We start from the raw sequence: 21882 nt of genomic DNA, 5'->3' as shown, positions 1-21882 counted from the left end.
ACATGCATTTTCAATTTCACAGGGTCACTTTCATAGCTCAGCACCTATAGGCAGAATATAAAATAGGACCAGGATACCCTAGAACAGCTGTCCTTAAAATATCATTCTAAATGCTCCAAGGAAAAACTCTGTTTGTGATGGAAATAAGACCTCCAGCAAGGCTTACAAATAGGAGTAACTCAAATGGCACCAAATAAAATTGATCTCACCATGGTCTCTGGTAAGCAGTGAGAACCAAGTGGATACACATGCGGTCATTAGGTTCTTTGGAAACACAAAATGGCAGTCACATCTCTTGCCACATTGTCAATTCTTCCAGGGCAGGAGGTGTGTGTTGTTCGCCTTTGCATCACCTGCAGGAGCTCCAGGACCGCGTTCTTCATGTGGTTGGCGCTCAATAACCATCTGTTGATTGGATGAGTGAGACACTGTTGACCACTCTGAAAAGGGACTGGCTTGATGCCACTTTAGTTAGGGCTGTGAAATATGCCATGTAGAGCTCTGGACAGATCCAGTGTCTCTGCATCTTGTCTCCTTAGGAGCGGGGGTGGGGCGGCAGCTGCACCATTACCCACGTAGCTCTGTACTGTATGGGTTCCTAAAAGGAACGTGACTACATGTGATTTTTCTTTTTTGGCAGAAAACTGAGTGTATTACATAATACATAAATTCATAAAATATCTACATTGTTTCTATCCTGATGCATCTTGACTATAACTCCCTTGAGAATCACATTTGTGTCTTGCTCTGTTACATCGAGATAGTGTTGTATAAGGGATAAAAAATAGACTCTGACCTGACTGCCTGGATTAGAGTTCCAGATCTGCCAATCACTGTGTGACCTGGGCAAGTTACATAACCTCTCAGTGTCTTGATGTTCTCATCGGAAAAATAGGACTAGAGTGTTATTGTGAGGGTGAAATAAAGTGAATGCACATTAAACATCCAAAACAGTAGTTGGAATTTGTTAAATTCTCAGTAAAAGGTAGCCATTTAACAGAACCTTGTTCTTACACTTTTCCACAGAATTTGAGAACAAAGAATTAAACTTAACAAGCACCTGCTCTTGGCCTGTTGCTTTACATAACTTGCTTATTATGAGGCAAAGTTTCATATAAGGCAGGTCAGTCCTGCCTCCTATACAGGAGAAGTAATAACTGTAGGACTAAAACACCTGCATTAGTTTCCGAAGCCCACTGTAACAAATCACCACAAATGTAGCAGCTTAAGACAACAGAAATTTATTCTCTCATCCATCTGGAATCAGTTTTCCTGGCCCAAATCAAGATGTGAGCAGAGCTGCACCCTTTCTGGGAGTTCTGAAGGAGGACTTATTCCTTTCTTGCCTCCCCCAGCTCCTGGTGGCTGCCAGCACTCCTTGGCTTGGAGCTGCATCAGTTTCAGCTGCCCCTGGTCCCACTGCCTTCTCTTCTGTGTGTAACTCCCTCTAATAAGGATGCTCGTGATTGCATTCAGTGCCCACGCAGACAATCCAGGATAATCTCCCCAACCTAAGATCTTTAGCTTAATCAGATCTGCAAAGACCAGTTTGGGGCCCTATAAGGTAACATTCACAGGTTGCAAAGATTAGAACATGGATATCTTTTTGTTTTGGTGGGGGGAGGTCATTTCTCAGCTTATCACAGCCCTTATAAGGATTTCTCAAACTATGAATTCTAAGATTCTATGACAAGACTCAGTACACTTATTAAAGCATCCTCAAAATAGGTATTAAATAGCCAAAATAATGGTATATCTCAGCATTGAGAACTGCTAAATTTGAGTTTATCATTATTCTTTCTCATTCTTTTTTAATCTTTATTTTTAAACTGAGTTTTTAAAAAACTTCTGTTACCATTTAAACATAAATTATATTAATCCTGGCATTCTATCATTTCATACTCCCTACAATTTTATTTTGTTGACATAACAGTACTATCTTTATATTATAAATGAGAAAACTGACATTTAGAAAAGGTAGTGCCTTACCCAAAATCAAAACCTTGAGCCGACCAAGGATAGCAGCCAGTCTTTTGACATCTAAGCAAGTATTCTTTACATTTCATCCTAGTGACAAATTGCCTTCTTAGAAAGAATGTCAGTTCAAAAAAATATTTTAAAGAATCTTTAACGAAATTTTCAAAAATCTTTTTTAAAAGTCTTTCGAAAATGCTTTAATGATGAAGTGGTCATTGTACTTTAGATAGCATAAATATTGCTCTGTGTGAGGTCAAAATAAAGATTAAGGAGGGATTGTTTTGAGAGTTTCTTTACCTTATAGTTTAAATCCATAGTTTTAAGAAAATATAAATTTGCTATAGCATAAATGCCATGCAGTTATCTGTGTAACTGCTCTGGCGTTATCTCTGTAAAAGTCAGACTAATGTTGATTTTTTGATTTGCCCATGTACAATGGAAGCATTAAAACACTGACAAATGTTGTGTGGCCATTCTGAAAGCCTGGAGTGAAATATTGGCAATTACAGAAGGATGGACGGCAAGAAATAGCTGACAGGAGATGGGGCGCTGTTGGCAGCCTGGCTGAGAAGAGGGTCAGGTCATCATTATCATAGTCAAGTTTTTGTTTCCTTTGTTTAACCGTTCTCCCACTGTCTTGAAATATTTGCATATCTGAGAACAAACACAGCCATAATTGAAATAGGTTATTCCTAAATTCTTCCTAGTCACAAGAACGTGCTCTAACCATGAAAATTTCCTGTGGATTACACCTTAGTAAGTCCTCCATCCAAAAGACAGAGGGGATGGGGAATGAAGTAATGACAGTCCTTATTCGTGGAATTAAAATTTTGTAATATGGATTGAAGGTGTAGAGAAATCTAGTGGAATTGCAGTAAAAGTAAAAATAAACACACTGTGAGGTTCAGCCTGTTTACCAGTATGTGAGGGAAGTGGAATTTTCTCGGGCTCTTTTGAAGAAATAACATCAGACTGGCAAAGAACAATAAAACGAGGCAAAGCAGGAAAAAATTGTCCCACATGTTCCCTGGATATCCCTACATCATGAATTGACTGGTGAGTGACTTTCTATTTTAAAATCCATCTAAAGGACGAAGAGGGAACTAAAATACCATCCAGCTCTCTGATCAGAAGGGGTTCTATAAATGCAACAAATAAACATTCATTAGGTACAATACCATAATTTTTAATGTGCTTTAAAAAAGTTTTTTTAAAATAGATCTTTATTGGAGTATAATCACTTCACAATACTGTGTTAGTTTCTGTTGCACAACAAAGAGAATCAGCCATATGCATACACGTCCCCATATCCCCTCCCTCTTGAGCCTCCCTCCCATCCTCCCTATCCCATCTCTCTAGGTCATCACAAAGCACCAAGCCGATCTCCCTGTGCTATGCTGCTGTTTCCCACCAGCCAGCTATTTTACATTCGGTAGTGTATATATGTCGATGCTACTCTCACTTCGCCCCAGCTTCACCCTCCCACCCCATGTCCTCAAGTCCATTTTCTATGTCTATCTCTTTATTACTGCTCTGAAACTAGGTTCATCAGTACCATTTTAATTTTTTTAGATTCCATACATATGCATTAGCATATGGTATTTGATTTTTTCTTTCTGACTTACTTCACTCTGTATGACAGACTCTAGGTCCATCACCTCACTACAAATAACTCAATTTCGTTTCTTTTTATGGCTAAGTAATATTCCATTGTATATATGTGCCACATCTTCTTTATCCATTCATCAGTCAAGGGACATTTAAGTTGGTTCCATGTTCTGGCTATTGTAAATAGTGCTGCAATGAACATTGTGATACATGTCTCTTTTTGAATTATGGTTTTCTCAGGGTATATGCCCAGTAGTGGGATTGGTGAGTCATATGGTAGTTCTATTTTTAGTTTTTTAAGGAACCTCTATACTGTTTTCCGTAGTGGTTGTATCAATTTACATTCCCACCAACAGTGCAAAAGGGTTCCCTTTTCACCACATCCTTTCCAGCATTTATTGTTTCTAGATTTTTTGATAATGGCCATTCTGACTGGCTTGAGGTGATAACTCATTGTAGTTTTGATTTGCATTTCTCTAATAATTAATGATGTTGAGCATCTTTTCATGTGCCTCTAGGCCATGTGTATGTCTTCCTTGGTGAAATGTCTATTTAGGTCTTCTGCCCATTTTCTAACTGGATTGTTTGTTTTTTTGATATTGAACTCCATGAACTGTTTGTACATTTTGGAGATTAATCCTCTGTTGCATCATTTGCAAATATTTCCTCCCATTCTGAGGGTTGTCTTTTTGTCTTGTTTATGGTTTCCTTTGCTGTGCAAAAGCTTTGAAGTTTCATTAGGTCCTGTTTGTTTATTTTTGTTTTTATTTCTGCTACTCCAGGAGGTGGGTCAAAAAAGATCTTGCTGTGGTTTATGTCAAAGAGTGTTTTTCCTATGTTTTCCTCTAAAAGTTTTATAGTGCCTGGTCTTACATTTAAGTCTTTAATCCATTTTGAGTTTATTTTTGTGTGTGGTGTTAGATAGTGTTCTAATCTCATTCTTTTATGGGTACCTGTTCAGTTTTCCCAGCACCACTTATTGAAGAGGGTGTCTTTTCTCCATTGTATGTCTTTGCCTCCTTTGTCATAAATTAGGTGCCCGTATGTGTGTGGGTTTATCTCTGGGCTTTCTATCCTGTTCCTTTGATCTATATTTCTATTTTTGTGCCAGTACCACCCTGTCTTGATTACTGTAGCTTTGTGGTATATTTGAAGTTGGGGAGCCTGATTCCTCTGACTCCTTTTTTCTTTCTCTAGATTGCTTTGGCTCTTTGGGGTCTTTTGTGTTTCCATACAAACTGTAAATTTTTTGGTTCTAATACTGTGAAGAATGCCATTGGTAGTTTGATAGGGATTGCATTGAATCTATAGATTGCTTTGAGTAGTATAGTCATTTTCACAATATTGATTCTTCCAATCCAAGAACATGGTATATTTCTCCGCCTGTTTATGTCATCTTGGATTTCTTTCATCAGTGTTTTATAGTTTTGAGTACAAGTCTTTTGCCTCCTTAGGCAGGTTTATTTCTAGGTATTTCATTCTTTTTGTTGCAGTGGTAAATGGGAGTGTTTCCTTAATTTCTCTTTCTGATTTTTCATTGTTGGTGTATAGGAATGCCAGAGATTTCTGCGCATTAATATTGTATCCTGCAACCTTACCAAATTCATTCATTAGTTCTAGTAGTTTTCTGTTGGCATCTTTAGGATTTTCTATGTATAGTATCATGTCATCTGCAAACAGTGACAGTTTTACTTCTTCTTTTCCGTTTTGTATTTCTTTTATTTCTTTTTCTTCTCTGATTGCTGTGGCTAGGACTTCCAAAACTATGTTGAATAAAAGCGGTGAGAATGAACATCCTCGTCTTGTTCCTGAGCTTAGTGGAAATGCTTTCAGTTTTTCACCATTGAGTATGATGCTTGCTGTGGGTTTGTCATATATGGCCTTTTTTATGTTGAGGTAGGTTCCCTCTATGCTCATTTTCTGGAGAGTTTTTAACATAAATTGGTGTTGAATTTTGTCAAAAGCTTTTTCTGCATCTATTGAGGTGATCATACGACTTTTATTCCTTAATTTGTTAATGTGGTGTATCACATTGATTGATTTGCGTATATTGAAGAAGCCTTGCATCCCTGGGATAAATCCCATTTGATCGTGGTATATGATCCTCTTAATGTGTTGTTGGATTCTGTTTGCTAGTATTTTGTTCAGGATTTTTGCGTCTATGTCCATCAGTGATATTGGTCTATAATTTTCTTTTTTTGTGACATCTTTGTCTGGTTTTGTTATCAGGGTGATGGTGACTTCATAGTATGAATTTGGGAGTGTTCTTCCCTCTGCAAATTTTGGAAGAGTTTGAGAAGGATTGGTGTTAGCTATTCTCTAATTGTTTGATAGAATTCTAGTGTGAAGCCATCTGGTCCTGGACTTTTGTTTTTTGGAAGATTTTAAATTATGGTTTCAGTTTTGTTACTTGTGATAGGTCTGTTTATATTTTCTAATTCTTCCTGGTTCTGTCTTGGAAAATTGTACCTTTCCAAGAATTTGTCCATTTCTTCAGGGTTGTCCATTTTATTGGCATATAGTTGTTTGTAGTAGTCTCTTATAATCCTTTGTATTTTTGCAGTGTCAGTTGTGATTTCTCCTTTTTCATTTCTAATTTTACTGATTTGTGTCCTCTCCCTTTTTTTCTTGATGATCTGGCTAAGGTTTATCAATTTTGTTTATCTTCTCAAAGAATGAGCTTTTAATTTTATTGATCTTTGCTATTGTTTTCTTTGTTTCTATTTCATTTATTTCTGCTCTGATCTTTATGAATCTTTCTTTCTACTGACTTTGGGTTTTCTTTGTTCTTTTTCCTCTAGTTGTTTTAAGTGTAGGGTTAGATTGTTTATTTGACATTTTTCTTGTTTCTTGAGGTGAGATTGAATTGCTATAAACTTCCCTCTTAGAACTCTTTTGCTGCGTCCCATAAGTTTTGGGTCATTGTGTTTTCGTTGTCATGTGTTTCCATGTATTTTTCTTTTTAACATCTTTATTGGAGTATACTTGCTTTACAATGGTGTGTTAGTTTCTGCTTTATAACAAAGTGAATCAGCTATACATATACATATATCCCCATATCTCCTCCCTTTTGTGTCTCCCTCCCACCCTCCCTATCCCATCCCTCTAGGTGGTCACAAAGAACTGAGCTGATCTCCCTGTGCTATGTGTTTGCTTCCCACTAGCTATCTATTTTACATTTGATAGTGTGTATATATGTCCATGCCACTCTCTCGCTTAGTCCCAGCTTACCCTTCTCCCTCCCTGTGTCCTCAAGTCCATTCTCTATGTCTGTGCCTTTATTCCTGTCCTGACCCTAGGTTCATCAGAACCTTTTTTTTTTTTTTTTTTTTAGATTCCATATATATGTGTTAGCATACAGTATTTTTTTTTCTCTTTCTGACATACTTCACTCTGTATGACAGACTCTAGGTCCATCCACCTCACTGCAAATAACTCAATTTCATTTCTTTTTATGGCTGAGTAATATTCCATTGTATATATGTGCCACATCTTCTTTATCCATTGATCTGTCGATGGACACTTCGGTTGCTTCCATGTCCTGGCTATTATAAATAGACCTGCAATGAACATTGTGGTACATGACTCTTTTTCAATTATTGTTTTCTCAGAGTATATGCCCAGTAGTGGGATTGGTGAGTCATATGGTAGTTCTATTTTTACTTTTTTAAGGAACCTCCATACAGTTCTCCATAGTGGCTGTATCAATTTACATTCCCATCAACAGTGCAAGAGGGTTCCCTTTTCTCCACACCCTCTGCAGCATTTATTATTTGTAGATTTTTTGATGATGGCCATTCTGACTGGTGTGAGTGATACCTCATTGTAGTTTTGATTTGCATTCCTCTAATGATTAGTGATGTTGAGCATCCTTTCATGTGTTTGTTGGCAATCTGTATATCTTCTTTGGGGAAATGTCTATTTAGGTCTTCTGCCCACTTTTGGATTGGGTTGTTTGTTTTTTTAATATTGAGTGCATGAGCCACTTGTAAATATTTAAAAATTTCTTCTTTGATTTCTTCAGTGATCTCTTGGTTATTTAGTAGTGCACTGTTTAGCCTCCATGTGTTTGTGGTTTTTACGGTTTTTTTCCTGTAATTGATTTCCAATCTCATAGCATTATGGTCAGAAAAGATGCTTGATATGATTTCAATTTCCTTAAATTTTCCGAGGCTTCATTTGTGACCCAAGATCTGATCTATCCTGGAAAATGTTCTGTGTGTACTTGAGAAGAAAGTTTATTCTACCACTTTTGCGTGGAATGTTGTATAAATATCAATTAGATCTATCTGGACTATTGCGTCATTTAAAGTTTGTGTTTCCTTATTTATTTTCTGTTTGGATGATCTGTCCATTAGTGTAAGTGGGGTGTTAAAGTCCCCTACTATTATTGTGTTACTTTCGATTTCTCTTTTCATGGTTGTTAGTGTTTGCCTCATGTATTGAGGTGCTCCTATGTTATAAATATTTATAATTGTTATATCTTCTTCTTGTATTGATTCTTTGGTCATTATATAGTGTCCCTCCTTATCTCTTGTTACAGTCTTTATTTTAAAGTCTATTTTTATCTGATATGAGTATTGCTACTCCAGCTTTCTTTTAATTTCCATTTTCATGGAATGTCTTTTTCCATCCTTTCACTTTCAGTCTGTATGTGTCCCTAGGTCTGAAGTGGGTCTCTTATAGACAGCATATATATGGGTCTTGTTTTGTATCCATTCAGCCAGTCTGTGTCTTTTGGTTGGGGCATTTAATCCATTTACATTCAAGGTTATTATTGAGATGTATGTTCCTATTACAATTTTCTTAATTGTTTTGGGTTTGTTTTTGTGGGTCTTTTTCTTCTCTTGTGTTTCCTGCTTAGTGAAGTTCCTTTAGCATTTGTTGTAAAGCTGGTTTGGTGGTGCTGAGTTCTCTTAGCTTTTGCTTGTCTGAAAAACTTTTGACTTCTCCATCAAATCTGAATGAGGGCCTTGCTGTGTAGAGTAATCTTGGTTGTAGGTTTTTCTCTTTTGTCACCTTAAATATATTCTGCCACTCCTTTCTGGCCCACAGGGTTTCTGCTGAAAAATCAGCTGATAACCTTATGGGGATTCCTTTGTATGTTATTTTTTGTTTTTCCCTTGCTGCTTCTTATATTCTTTCTTTGAATTCAATTTTTGTTAGTTTGATTAATATGTGTCTTGGTGTGTTTTTCCTAGGGTTTATCCTGTATGGGACTCTGTGTGCTTCCTGGACTTGGGTGACTATTTCCTTTCCCATGTTAGGGAAGTTTTTGACTATAATCTCTACAAATATTTTCTCAGACCCTTTCCTTTTCTCTTCTTCTTCTGGGACCCTTATAATTTGAACGTTGGTGCATTTAGTGTTATCCCAGAGGCCTCTGAGATTGTCTTCAATTCTTTTCATTCTTTTTTCTTTATTCTGCTCCTCGGCAGTTATTTCCACCATTTTGTCTTCCAGCTCACTTTTTCATTCCTCTGCCTCATTTATTCTGTTATTGATTCCTTCTAGTGTATTTTTCATTTCAGTTATTGTGTTGTTCATCTCTGTTTGTTTGTTCTTTAGTTCTTCTGGATCTTTGTTAAACATTTCTTGTATCTTCTCAGTCTGTGCTTTCATTCTATTTCTGAGATTCTGGATCATCTTTACTATCATTACTCTGAATTCTTTTTCAGGTAGATTGCCTATTTCCTCTTCATTTATTTGGTCTTGTAGGTTTTTACCTTCCTCCTTCATATGTGACATATTTTTTTGCTGTCTCATTTTTTCTTCCTTTTTTTTTTTTTTTTAATGAGTGGGATGTGTTCCTGTCTTACTGGTTGTTTGCCCTGAGGCTTCCAAAACTAGGGTTTGTAGGCTATTCAGTAGAGCTGGGTCATGGTGCTGAGATGAGGAACTCTGTGAAACCTCACTCTGATGAATATTCCCTGGGGTCTCAGGTTCTCTGTTAGTCCAGTGGTTCGGACTCGGAGCTTCCTCCGCAGGAGCTTTGGCCCGACCTCGGGCTCATGAACCAAGATCCTGCAAGCTGCCTGGGGAGGCAAAAAAACAAGAAACAAAAAGCAATAACAAGTAAAAAATAAAATTAGACTAGGAAACTAACAGATATTTTAGGAAGAATTTAAAAATAAAAATATAGATGAATCAACAACTGGAAGGTACATCAGTACCACAATAGTAAAAAAGAGGAGGAGGGAAAAGAAAAAAAAAAAGGTGGAGGGAAGGCCTTGGCTGTGGAGTGCAGGGCCTAAACAAGGGCAAGGTTTGGGGGGTGGGTGGGGCCAATGCTCAGGACCCACAGGGCTGGAAAAGGCTTTGAGGGCTGTGGGGGCTGGGGCTTAGGCTCAAGGAACAGAAGGGGTCCCAGTGTGCCCCCCACCCCTTGTCTCAGAGAGCAGGGGACCTCATCTGGGAGCCCAGCAGGCTTTCTGGGCTCTAGTGGGTGGGGCAAATGCCCTCCTCTCCTCTCCTGCTTCTCCGGTCTGGGAGGGCCCCTCCCGCCTGCCTCTCCTGCTCTCCCCTGCCTCCCTCCTATGCCCCCATGACCTATGCAGCTTGGATGGGGCTTTGAAATGAGGGTTCTGGCCTGTGAGCTCAGCGGTCTCCCCAGCCTGAGTGGGTCAGGTGATCACCCTCTGCTTCTCTCCCACTCTTCCTGAAGAGTCCTTCCAGCCTTCCTATCTTGATCTCCCTGGCTTCAAGGGCACCTATCCTCTCTGGCCTCCAGTTCTCCTCCCCCCTCAGTCCCCCTATGTCCTACTGGTTCACTTTGGGGTTCCTCTTGTCTCCTTAGGCATCGGAGTCCCCCACCAGCAGTTTGCAGGCACTCTAGTTGTGGGGAGATGCTAACTCCGTGTCTTCCCACACCGCCATCTTGACTCCACTTCCTCCTAATGTGCTTTTTAAGATAAGAGAAGCTCTGTCGATTAAACATTTCTTCACAGAAATATCATAAATATATTAGGTGTCAGCAAGTGTGGTTCTAAAATGGTCAAGCAAAGTGCATTATTCACAAAAACAAGGCAGATGTTATTTGTATAGATGCTGTAGTTTTTGTTAAAATTACACACACATACATATACACAAAATCCACTACCACTTCACCTCTAACTTTATTATTGTGTCTATCTATCTATCTATCTATCTATCTATCTATCTATCTATCTATCTATGTATGTATGTATGTATGTATCTATCTATCTAATGTTTATTTTAAATAACCTCTGTGGCAAGGTTAGTATCTGAGAATAGTGGCCCAGAGCCTTAGACTATCAACCTACAATGGAAAATCTGGTTTCACAAAATGGCTTGGAATTAAAGGGAAGTTTTCTGGGGTAAATCTCAGTGAGATTGTTGGTCTAGAATAATGAGTCAATTCAGCTTTGGCTGCATAATAACTACCCCAGATCTCAGTAGCTCAAAATAATATGGTTTAATCTTGATCTTGGCTACACATTAGGAGGTCCATGTGTCTCTCATCTCCTAACTGCACTATATTCTTTTCAGGGTGATGATGGAAGCCAGAAAGAACAAGCCCAAACAGGTGAGCACACTTGAGATCTCTAATTGTGTTAAATGTGCTATCATCAACTCTGTTAACAATGAAAATTGACTAAGGTGAGTCACATGACCAAGCTGAACATTAATTAAACTGGACATCCCCCTACACCTCCCTGGAAGTAGGGGAAGAGACTAAATATTTCTGAACAATAGTCCAAATTATGGCAAATACAAAATCTCACTTTTGCCTTGGGCATAAATGGCCTGGAGATGGACAGTGCTGCCCTAGGAACACCCGGCACCTGACATTGCTCCCCACACGGCCTGGGTTCCTGGGGAAGCCAAGGATGCAACACAGAGCAGCTGCCACTTCCCAGCCTCTGTGTAGCATCTGTCTCACCTGTTTGCTCTGACTGGGGAAGGGAACTGCGAGCTGGGTCCTGTGCAGTGTAAAGGGAGGCAGAGCCCTGTGGTGGAAGGGCTTGGGCCAGGATATCAGAGAGCCACAGTCTGAACCTCAGTTTGGTACTTACCACCACGATGATTGTGGAAAAGATGATTTCTTGTAGTCTCTTTTCTAAATGCAAGCTGAGAGTAATATCCTTGTGAGAACAAAACTACCGTATAAGTGATGTGTCTGGCATGGTGCCAGGCCCAGAGTAGGTGCTCAATGGACCTGAGTTCTCCTCCCCGCTGAGGGAGGAGGCTTCAGAAGGGATGGGTAGAATAAGTGATGTCAACTTCTGCTGAGACAATCATTCATCTCAATATTATTACCTTGCCTGGTGCTTAACTCTTGTACTATTGCTTTACTTTTTTTCCCCCACAGAAAGTGGTTTATTGCTTTTAGAACAAAATAAGATGCTCTCAGAATTTTTTTAGTGAAGAAAATACGTTTAGAACTTCAAAGCTGTTTAGACCTTTTCTAAAACACTATTTTTATCAGCTGATAAAGTAAGCACTTCCATATAGAAAACTGTCCAGAAGCAAGTGCCTGGGCTGGATGGCACAGCTCACAACTGTGTGGTCCCCGAGCTGTCCTACTGGATGCAGCTGCCTGCTCAGAAGTGGGGCTTGCGCTTGCGGCCGGTGTACTGAGTGTCAGGTCGGACATCCTTGCCCTGCCTCCAGAGGCGCTCCTTCTTTTCCAGCACCGACTCTCGGCTCTTCCTCACCACCCCCGCCTCGCCATCCTGTATGGGACCCTGTGCAGGAGACACGGCTGTGAGCAGGTGGACCGAGTGGCCTGGCTGGCACCCAGGTTAATCTGGGAAGGGAAAAGTGGTGAGCTTCCCCCGAGTCAGGTGGCCTCAGATGCCCCTTCCACAGCAGAAGTCCCCATTCTGGACACCCCCTTCCTGGTGACATCTGTGGGGCAGGCAGGGGCCAAGCTACTTTTGGGGCGACCCAGGCCAGGATCGGCTCACAAGAGCCTATCCAAGGAAAGCCAGAGGCCCTGTGCCCACTGCTGCCACTTAAGGCCCTAGTCTGGCTGTGGGGTCAGTGCGCTTGGTACAGACCAAGTTGGGGCTCCCAGCAGCTACAAATGTCTGAGGTAGGAAAACAAGGCTGCCCAGCTAGGGGCAACCCTGACAACGATCCTCAAGGGGTGATCTTGGCCTCTGGTCCTGGCTGAGGAGAAAAGGGACCTCCCACAGCTCTATGGGAGAGAGGCCCTTATTGCTTTACTTTTAATGTGTCTTTGTCTCTGCAATTACATTAAACAATTTTTGGAGGAAAGGGTCTTATCGAAGGCTCCGAGTCTCACACAGTACTAGCAGCATCACCCTTGTGAGGAAGAGTCGGGAGAGGAGAAATGCAGATCTCTATGTCAGTCCTGGCCCTGCCACCTTGAGCTGGCACTTCCTTTCTCTGGCTGTCTTTTCCTCATCTCTAAAATGGAGATGGGACTCCAGCCCCTAGAACTGTGCCTGAACCATAGTAGAGGTTCAATGAAAATGCCTTGGGTGAATGAATAATCCCTATTCACTCCAAGAAGTTCTAAAATTCTATAATAAAGTTGGCTTAAGGCAGAGAAATAAGTGGTTGAATTTTTAAAAATAAAATGAATTAAACATTATTTCCAACAATACATCATCAGATTTCATATCCCTCCTTCCCAGAAAAATAGTAATTTGAAACAAATGAAATCCTATTTGCCATGTGAAAAGATTCCTCTCGAAGTGAGTTGTGATTTCTATTTAGCCATGAAAAAAAAATCTATTCTGGCAGACATCTTTCTAAATTCATGATGTTGACAAATCCTCCAGCTATACTATGCAACTTGGTACATTTAGTTTGCCTAATGACTTACAGCTTTTATATGATAACTCAGCAGACCTGTTGGATATTGAATAACTATCATGGGTTTCCCATTGACTTTCAACAATGAAAATTTCTGCATCAACCAAAAATATATTTACCACTGAAACACAGGAATATTCTTTGTTTGTTCCCCCCCACCCCCAAATTGTCTGTAAATCTAATTTTGCAGTAAAAACTTGAATATACCCACTGAAACATCTATTAAAGTAGTAGGAGGGATGGTTGAAACCAGACCATTGTCGTGCTTTCTTATGGAATTCCTGGAGGATGATTTATGGAGCTTTAGTCAGTGTCACTGTTTTTATCATTCCTGGCACCAGCTTATGCTGGGAAACATTTTTTTCACTCCTATAAGAAACCATGAAGGGTTTTGAAGATATGAAGAAGGATGCAGTCTCTACTGTCTCTCCCTCTAGCCTTGCTGTCTAGAGAAAACATTTCAGCCATTTCTTTTAGACCCATAGGACTTCTCTAGTTGTCTAAAACTGGACCTGGAATCAGAGGTGTCTGTGTTTAAATCCTGACTCTGCTGAAGCAGTGCAGCTCACATGGGACTCGAACACAGTCTAAACCCATATTGGGACTTGAACCCACGGGCTGGGACTCAAACCCAGCCTAAACGCACTGTCCTTTTTTTTTTAAATTGGGGTATAGTTGTTTTACAATGTTGTGTTAGTTTCTACTGTACAGTGATGTGGAGTTCCCTGTGCTATACAGAGGTTCTCATTAGTTATCTATTTTATACATATTAGTGTATATACGTCGATCCTAATCTTCCAATTCATCCCACCCCTCCTTTTCCCCCTTGGTGTCCATATGTTCTCTACATCTGTGTCTCTATTTCTGCCTTGCAAATAGGTTCATCTGTACCATTTTTCTAGATTCCACATATGTGTGTTAATATATGATATTTGTTTTCCTCTTTCTGACTTACTTCACTCTGTATGACAGTCTCTAGGTCCAGCCATGTCTCTATAAATGACCCCATTTTGTTCCTTTCTATGGCTGAGTAATATTCCATTGTATATATGTACAACATCTTCTTTATCCATTCATCTGTCGATGGGCATTTAGGTTGCTTCCATGACCTGGCTATTGTAAATAGTGTTGCAATGAACACTGGCGTGCATGTGTCTTTTTGAGTTATGGTTTTCTCTGGGTATATGCCCAGTAGTGGGATTGCTGAGTCATATGGTAATTCTATTTTTAGTTTTTTAAGGAACCTCCATACTGTTCTCCATAGTGGCTGTATCAGTTTACATTCCCACCAACAGTGCAAAAGGGTTCCCTTTTCTCCACACCCTCTCCAGCATTTATTGTTTGTAGATCTTTTGATGATGAGCATTCTGACTGGTGTGAGGTGATACTTCATTGTAGTTTTTATTTGCATTTCTCTAATAACTAGTGATGTTGAGCATCTTTTCATGTGCCTCTTGGCCATCTGTATGTCTTCTTTGGAGAAATGTCTATTTAGGTCTTCTGCCCATTTTTTGATTGGGTTGTTTGTTTTTTTGATATTGAGCTGTATGAGCTGTTTGTATATTTTGGAGATTAATCCTTTGTTGATTTGTTTGCAAATATTTTCTCCCATTCTGAGACTTGTCTTTTCATCTTGTTTATGGTTTCCTTTGCTGTGCAAAAGCTTTGAAGTTTCATTAGGTCCCATTTGTTTATTTTTGTTTTTATTTCCATTACTCTAGAAGGTGGGTCAAAAAAGATCTTGCTGTGATTTATGTCAAAGAGTGTTCTTCCTATGTTTTCCTCTAAGGGTTTTATATTGTCTGGTCTTACATTTAGGTCTTTAATTCATTTTGAGTTTATTTTTGTGTATGGTGTTAGGGAGTCTTCTAATTTCATTCTTTTACTTGTGGCTGTCCAGTTTCCCCAACACCACTTATTGAAGAGATGGTCTTTTCTCCATTGTATATCCTTGCCTCCTTTGTCATAGCTTAGTTGACCATAGGTATGTGGGTTTATCTCTGGGCTTTCTATCCTGTTCCATTGATCTATATTTCTGTTTTTGTGCCAGTACCATATTGTCTTGATGACTGTAGCTTTGTAGTATAGTCTGAAGTCAGGGAGTCTGATTTCTCCAGCTCCATTTTCTTTTTTTTCCCTTAAGATTGCTTTGGCTATTTGGGGTCTTTTGTGTCTACATACAAATTTTAAGCTTTTTTGTTCTACTTCTGTGAAGAGTGAAGAATGCCATTGGTGATTTGATAGGGATTGCATTGAATCTGTAGATTGCTTTGGGTAGTGTAGTCATTTTCACAATATTGATTTTTCCAATCCAAGAACATGGTATATCTCTCCATCTGTTTGTGTCATCTTTGACTTCTTTCATCAGTGTCATAGTTTTCTGAGTACACGTCTTTTACCTCCTTAGGTAGGTTTATTCCTAGGTATTTTATTCTTTTTGTTGTAATGGTGAATGGGATTGTTTCCTTAATCTCTCTTTCTGATCTTTCATTGTTAGTATATAGAAGAAACACACTGTCTTTTAATTGCAATCACACACCTGTTCTCAGGACTTAATGAAGCTCAGGTTCTTTATGTCTCATCACAAAGACAATTCAGTGAGAGACAAAGTGAAAGGTAAGAACTGGATTTACATAGAGAGAAACACACTCCATAGAGTGCAGGCCATCTCAGAAGGCAAGAAACTGCAAAATATGAGGTTGTTAGTTTTTATAGGCTGGGTAATTTCATAGGCAATAAGTGGGAGGATTATTCCAACTATTTTGGGGAAGGGGCAGAGATTTCCAGGAATTGGGTCACCACCCACTTTTTAAAATAAATTTATTTATTTTATTTTATTTATTTAATTTTTGGCTGTGTTGGGTCTTTGTTGCTGCATGCAGCTTTTCTGTAGTTGCGGCCAACAGGGGTTACTCTTCATTGCGGTGTGCATGCTTCTCATTGCGGTGGCTTCTCTTGTTGCAGAGCATGGGCTCTAGGTGTGTGGGCTTCAGTAGTTGTGGCACACAGGCTCAGTAGGTGTGGCTCACAGGCTCTAGAGTGCAGGCTCAGTCGTTGTGGTGCAGGGGCTTAGTTGCTCCACAGCATGAGGGATCTTCCTGGACCAGAGATCGAACTCATGTCCCCTGCATTGGCAGGCAGATTCTTAACCACTGCACCACCAGGGAAGTCCCTGCCCACTTTTTGACTTTTTATGGTTGGCCTCAGAACTGTCCTGGTAGTGGTGGGTGTGTCACTTAGATGCTAATATATTACAATGAGCACATAAGGAGGCTCAAGGTCCACCGGAATTCAAATCTTCTGCCATCTTGTACCTAGTTGGTTCTAACCAGTTTTTGTCCTGTCCTATAGCTATGCCATTCTTTTAAAAGTTGTGCCCTGACCCCTTCCTTTCTGTTTCACTACCACTCAGACAGCTTACTTAACCTTTTTGTGGCTCAATTTCTTCATCAATAAGATAGAAATTAGAATTACTTTTGTAAAAATTAAATGAGTTGCTATGCATAAAGAGCTTACAGTAGTTCCTGGTACCAGTAAGCACTATGTAATTACTTGCTACCATTATTATGTCAATAGCATCTTTCCTGGTTTATTGTTTCCACTTTGTTGTTTGAGTCTGGATACCACTGTGGTTACAAGTTGATCGACTTCTTTCCTTTTGCCTGCTCACCTTTCATCTGTTTTCAGAAACATCTATTCAAAACTGGAAAAAAAAAAACCCCATCTTTAATAAAAGCAATTCATCAGGCAGGGAGGAATTTCTAAGCTGTTTAGAGCGGTTACTCTCTTTCTCCAGCTTTGTTGAGTTTTATGTTTTCCTTTGGGCAGCAGACTCATTTTGAAATAGTAAAGAGTAGTGAAGCTCTGGTCTTGCATCAGAATGATTTCTGATGCATCCAATTTGCATGTTGAAAGTCATCTTTCCAGAAACACAAAGCCATCATTTGGGGAAAATAATCATTTCTCCAATTCCGTGTCAGTAAAGAATTTCCTGCAGCAAGAATGAAAGACAAGCTTAGAAGATGCATCTGATAAGAAACTAAAAGTAATCAGATTTTATTTATAATGGAGTTCACAATGTATTAGGCACCCTTGGGGGCATCATTGTGTTCTTCTCATTAGTTTCTCTTATGTGTTCCATTGTTTTTCATTAAGATAGCCCATCTCTCTCTTTCTGGAGAATCAAAGCAGGAATTTAGACTTCCGGGACACATCAATAAGCCACCTGTTGTACAGATTATTCATTTATTGGGTGTGAGGGCAAATTGGGAAAAAAAGAGAGATACAATATTTTAGAAATTGGGGTGCTGTAAATTAGGTCAAATATTTGCCTTTAAAAGTTATGTCTCAGAATGTAAATGACTTATTTGACAAGTGTCCTAGATGGCTTATTAGAATATAGTACAGATTGCCTGGACATTTTGCTAAAGAAAATGGTTTGCCTCCCTTGCCAAAATAAATCACCTTGGAGGCAATTAATATGTCCCTAAAAGGTCTGTTACAAGGCAGCCTGTGACCTTTGATATGTGGCAGAATTAATTAATGTCTGTAGAAAACATTCCAGTTTGACGTCTGTGTTTGAAAGCAAAGGCTAAGTGGGGGTGGCCGTGGGGCTGTAGGGAATCAAGAGCACCTACCTTTTCGGGCACTCCAGCGTTTAAAGACGGTTAAAGGAACCCAGTCGGGAAAAAACCCAAAACACAAATATTGTCCCCATGATTCTGATGGAGTGCAGAAATGTTCCTGTTCTTATATTCACCGATCCCTTTCCTTAAACTGAGAATAGAAGCAGAAAAATGGAAACACAGTCTTGCTGTTGTTGGGTACAATTCTTGTGACCTTTTCCCATCTCTATGAATGTAAATGCAGAAGGTGAGAAGAGCAAGCTTCTATTCTTAGGTAACATTAAAAAATACCTGCCTCTTTCCCTCCATTTTCACAGCCTGATCCTACTCACCTTCCCTCTGGGCCCTGAGAGAGCTCCTGGTCAGCTTTCCTACGTGTTCTTTCTCTTGGAGCAGCAGAAATAGCTGTTCTCTCCTAAGGGTCATTTTGACCATGTCATTCCTCTTTATCTGAATTCAGATTTGCCTCTCAATTGCTTTTTTTTTTTAATTTATTTATTTATTTATTTATTTATGGCTGTGTTGGGTCTTCGTTTCTGTGCGAGGGCTTTCTCTAGTTGCGGCAAGTGGGGGCCACTCTTCATCGCGGTGCGCGGGCCTCTCCTTATCGCGGCCTCTCTTGCGGAGCACAGGCTCCAGTCACGCAGGCTCAGTAATTGTGGCTCACGGGCCTAGTTGCTCCGCGGCATGTGGGATCTTCCCAGACCAGGGCTCGAACCCGTGTCCCCTGCATTGGCAGGCAGATTCTCAACCACTGCGCCACCAGGGAAGCCCTCAATTGCTTTTTTTTTTTTCTGTCAAGGAAGAAAACTACAGGCATATTTTTAAAAACTTTAAAAATGTAATAAATCATGAAACATAAAACAAGAGCAAACTACAAACTTAAATATCCCATAATCCCTAAACTGTTTCTAATACTGGTGTGTGTGTATATGTGTATGTGTATGCCATCCTTACATGGTGGCTCAGGGCTCCAAGAGGAAATTCCCGGAGGCATGAGTGGAAACTGCCAGTGTAGGGGGTGAGGAAATGCACAATGTCACTTCTGCTGTCAAAGCAGAGTCTGTCCAGATTCTCAGGGGGGTGTGGCAAAGAACTTGTGGCTATCTTTAATTTGCTCTAGCCCACCCTTGGGTCACAAATTATTTATGATCCTCTCATATGCAAAATACTCCCGTCTAAGATCACAAAGTCTCATCCCATGACATCAGAGGTTGGCAAATTTTGGCTCTCTGCTATTTTCATAAATAAGGTTTTATTGGAACATAGCTATGTCTGTTAATTTGTATATTGTCTGGTCTATGGCAGCTTTCAGGCTACCACTGTAGAGATGAGCAGTTGTGACTGAGCCCTCAAGGCCTGCAAGCCTGGAATATTGACCATCTGGCCAACCGGTGCTATCAGCTCAAAATCTAAGAGCTCATCTTCTAAATTAGAGCAGGTACAGAGGAGCCTCCTTAAGTGTAGTTATTTTCTATCTGAAGACCCGTGAACACCCAGTACACAATGGTGGCTCAGAGCCAGGGTCACCTCAATAGACACTCCCATTCAAAAAGGAACAGGAGGCATGTAGCTGTCATTAGTCCATTGCAATTCTAAAATCGGGCAACCACATGTTGCCAGTTTGATTATGGCACAGGCCTGCTCCCTGGGAAGTCTTTTCCATAGCTCTTGGCTTTACTCTCTGGGCTTTTGGTTCTGCCAACATTATCCTTCCTTTTCTACATAACCCATGTTGGAAGCTGAGTGGTTTTCTCAAACTACTTCTTGTCCATAGTAGGTTGGGATCGTAAGATATCTTTTCATTTTGAACTGTCTTTGTCCTTTTTAGTCCAAGCTGGTAAAATTCTTTTATAAAGTTTTTGGTTTTCTTAGGTATCAATTTATAATAAACTTCTTTAGACAAAAGTCACACCAATATTTCCTTTCTTGGGCCCTTCTCTATCTCTAGCTTCCTGTGAGGCCACTAGGGGATAGGCCCATAAGATTCCCTGTTGCTTTTTAGACTGAGAAGGTCTATGTAGCAAACCCTTAAGATTCTTAGAAGTTCTCCTAGGTACACTCTTAAATATTTATGAGGTCTTAACAAGAGGTCACGCAGCCATACCTTGAAATCTTTACCCTGAAGTCATGCTTTACTGATGACACCCTGGGTTTGATCTTTGCCTTGAATCTATTTTCTTGAGAATATTTTGCTGGGAGAGACTGCGGATATGAAACAATTTTTATTTTCAAACCAAGCAAGTCCTGGATTCCTCATATTTTCTCTAAATTTTGTTTGAAAACTTAATAATTCTTTTAAAAGTTCATCTATCTTCTCTAGTATGTTGACAAAGGAATCTGGAAGCAAGTTGGCAGCTTCCACATTCTGCCTAGCAATCTTCCCAGCAGATCTCTGATTTCTTTAGGTGTCCTTTCTATTTTCCATATAACCACAGGGGTCAGCCTTGCCAGACTTTCCACCACTACATAATAGTACCTTCCTCACCTCCTTCAAATCCCCACCAAGTGTCTCCCCAGGCCCTTTGAGCTTCTGCCTGTTGTCCAATCCCAAAGCTAATGCATATATTTTACATTTTTGTTAGGGCAGCATCCCATTTCCAGGTACTAAATTCTCACATATCTTCTATATTTAATGCATAATCACAGACATGATTCCTTTTTACCTTTCTCCTTCCACAACTTGATATACTCTCTACTGCACAAACACCAAGTTTAAAAATTACCCTTTCTTATTCTTTCTCTGGGTCTTCTGCTTTAAATGACCACATTTTCTGAATATTCTGACTGAGTTAAGATTTATGTTAAATAATTCTTAAGTCAAATAAAATTGTTTACACTGAAATTATTTCCTAGAATTGCTTTCTTCAATCTTTTTTAATGCTGCAACTTGACAGGAAAAATTGAAAGAAAAAAAAAAGGAAATTAAATATAAAGATGAGAAAGGTCACAGGTGGCTACCTCTTTATCTTTGATTTAGTTTATGTAATACTTTTAAGAAGTGCTTCGTTGTCACATAGATCAATGGAACAAGGTAGAGAGTGCAGAAATAAACCCATGCACATATGGTCAATTAATCTATGACAAAGGAATATACAGTGGGGGAAAAATAGTCTCTTCAATAAGTGGTGCTGGGAAAACTGGACAGCTGCATGTAAAAGAATGAAATTAGAACATTTTCTCATATCATATACAAAAATAAACTAAAAATGGACTAAAGACTGGAAACCATAAAACGCCTAGAAAAAAACATAAACAGTACACTCTTTGACATAAGTCTTAGCAATATTTTTCGGATCTGTCTCCTCAAGCAAGAGAAATAAAAGCAACAATAAACAAATAGGACCTAATTAAACTTAAAAATTTTTGCACAGTGAAGGAAACCATCGACAAAACAAAACAAAACAAAAACACAACCTACTGAATGGGAGAAAAATATTTGCAAATGATACGTCTGATAAGGGGTTAATATCTAAAACGTATAACAACTCATACAACTCTATATCAAAAAAATGAAACAACCCAATTAAAAAATGGGCAGAAGACCTGAATAGACATTTTTCTAAATAAGACATACAAATGAACAACAGACACATGAAAAGATGCTCAACATCACTAATCATCAGGGAAATGCAAATCCAAATATTGGGGAGGATGTGGAGAAAATCGAACCTTCCTACACTGTTGATGGGAATGTAAACTGGCTCAGCTACTATGGAAAACAGTATGGAGGTTTCCAAAAAAAGTGAAAAATAGGACTACTATATGATCCAGCAATACTACTCCTGGGTATCTATTCAAAGAAAATGAAAACACTGATTCCAAAAAATATGTGTACCTCAGTGTTCATTGCAGCGTTATTCAC

The 21882-nt window shown here is 39.4% G+C and overlaps 2 long non-coding RNA genes across 5 annotated transcripts in view; one reads left to right on the top strand and one right to left on the bottom strand.

Moving 5' to 3' along the window:
* The window catches only part of LOC309608005, a 702496-nt gene that overhangs the window by 494457 nt on the left and 186157 nt on the right, over nt 1–21882 (bottom strand). The gene's annotated exons all lie outside the window — the stretch shown is intronic.
* The window catches only part of LOC309608003, a 90947-nt gene that overhangs the window by 34493 nt on the left and 34572 nt on the right, over nt 1–21882 (top strand). For all 4 annotated transcript variants that reach the window (XR_014232605.1, XR_014232606.1, XR_014232607.1 and 1 more), the window contains exon 2: nt 11095–11131. This is a non-coding gene — a long non-coding RNA (uncharacterized lncRNA). The remainder of the gene's footprint in view (nt 1–11094; nt 11132–21882) is intronic.

Source organism: Balaenoptera borealis (assembly GCF_965194805.1).
Source record: "Balaenoptera borealis genome assembly, chromosome: 12".
Taxonomy (NCBI): Eukaryota; Metazoa; Chordata; class Mammalia; order Artiodactyla; family Balaenopteridae; genus Balaenoptera; species Balaenoptera borealis.
Note: the sequence above shows the minus strand (reverse complement) of the source record. Positions and strands in the feature narration are given on the sequence as shown.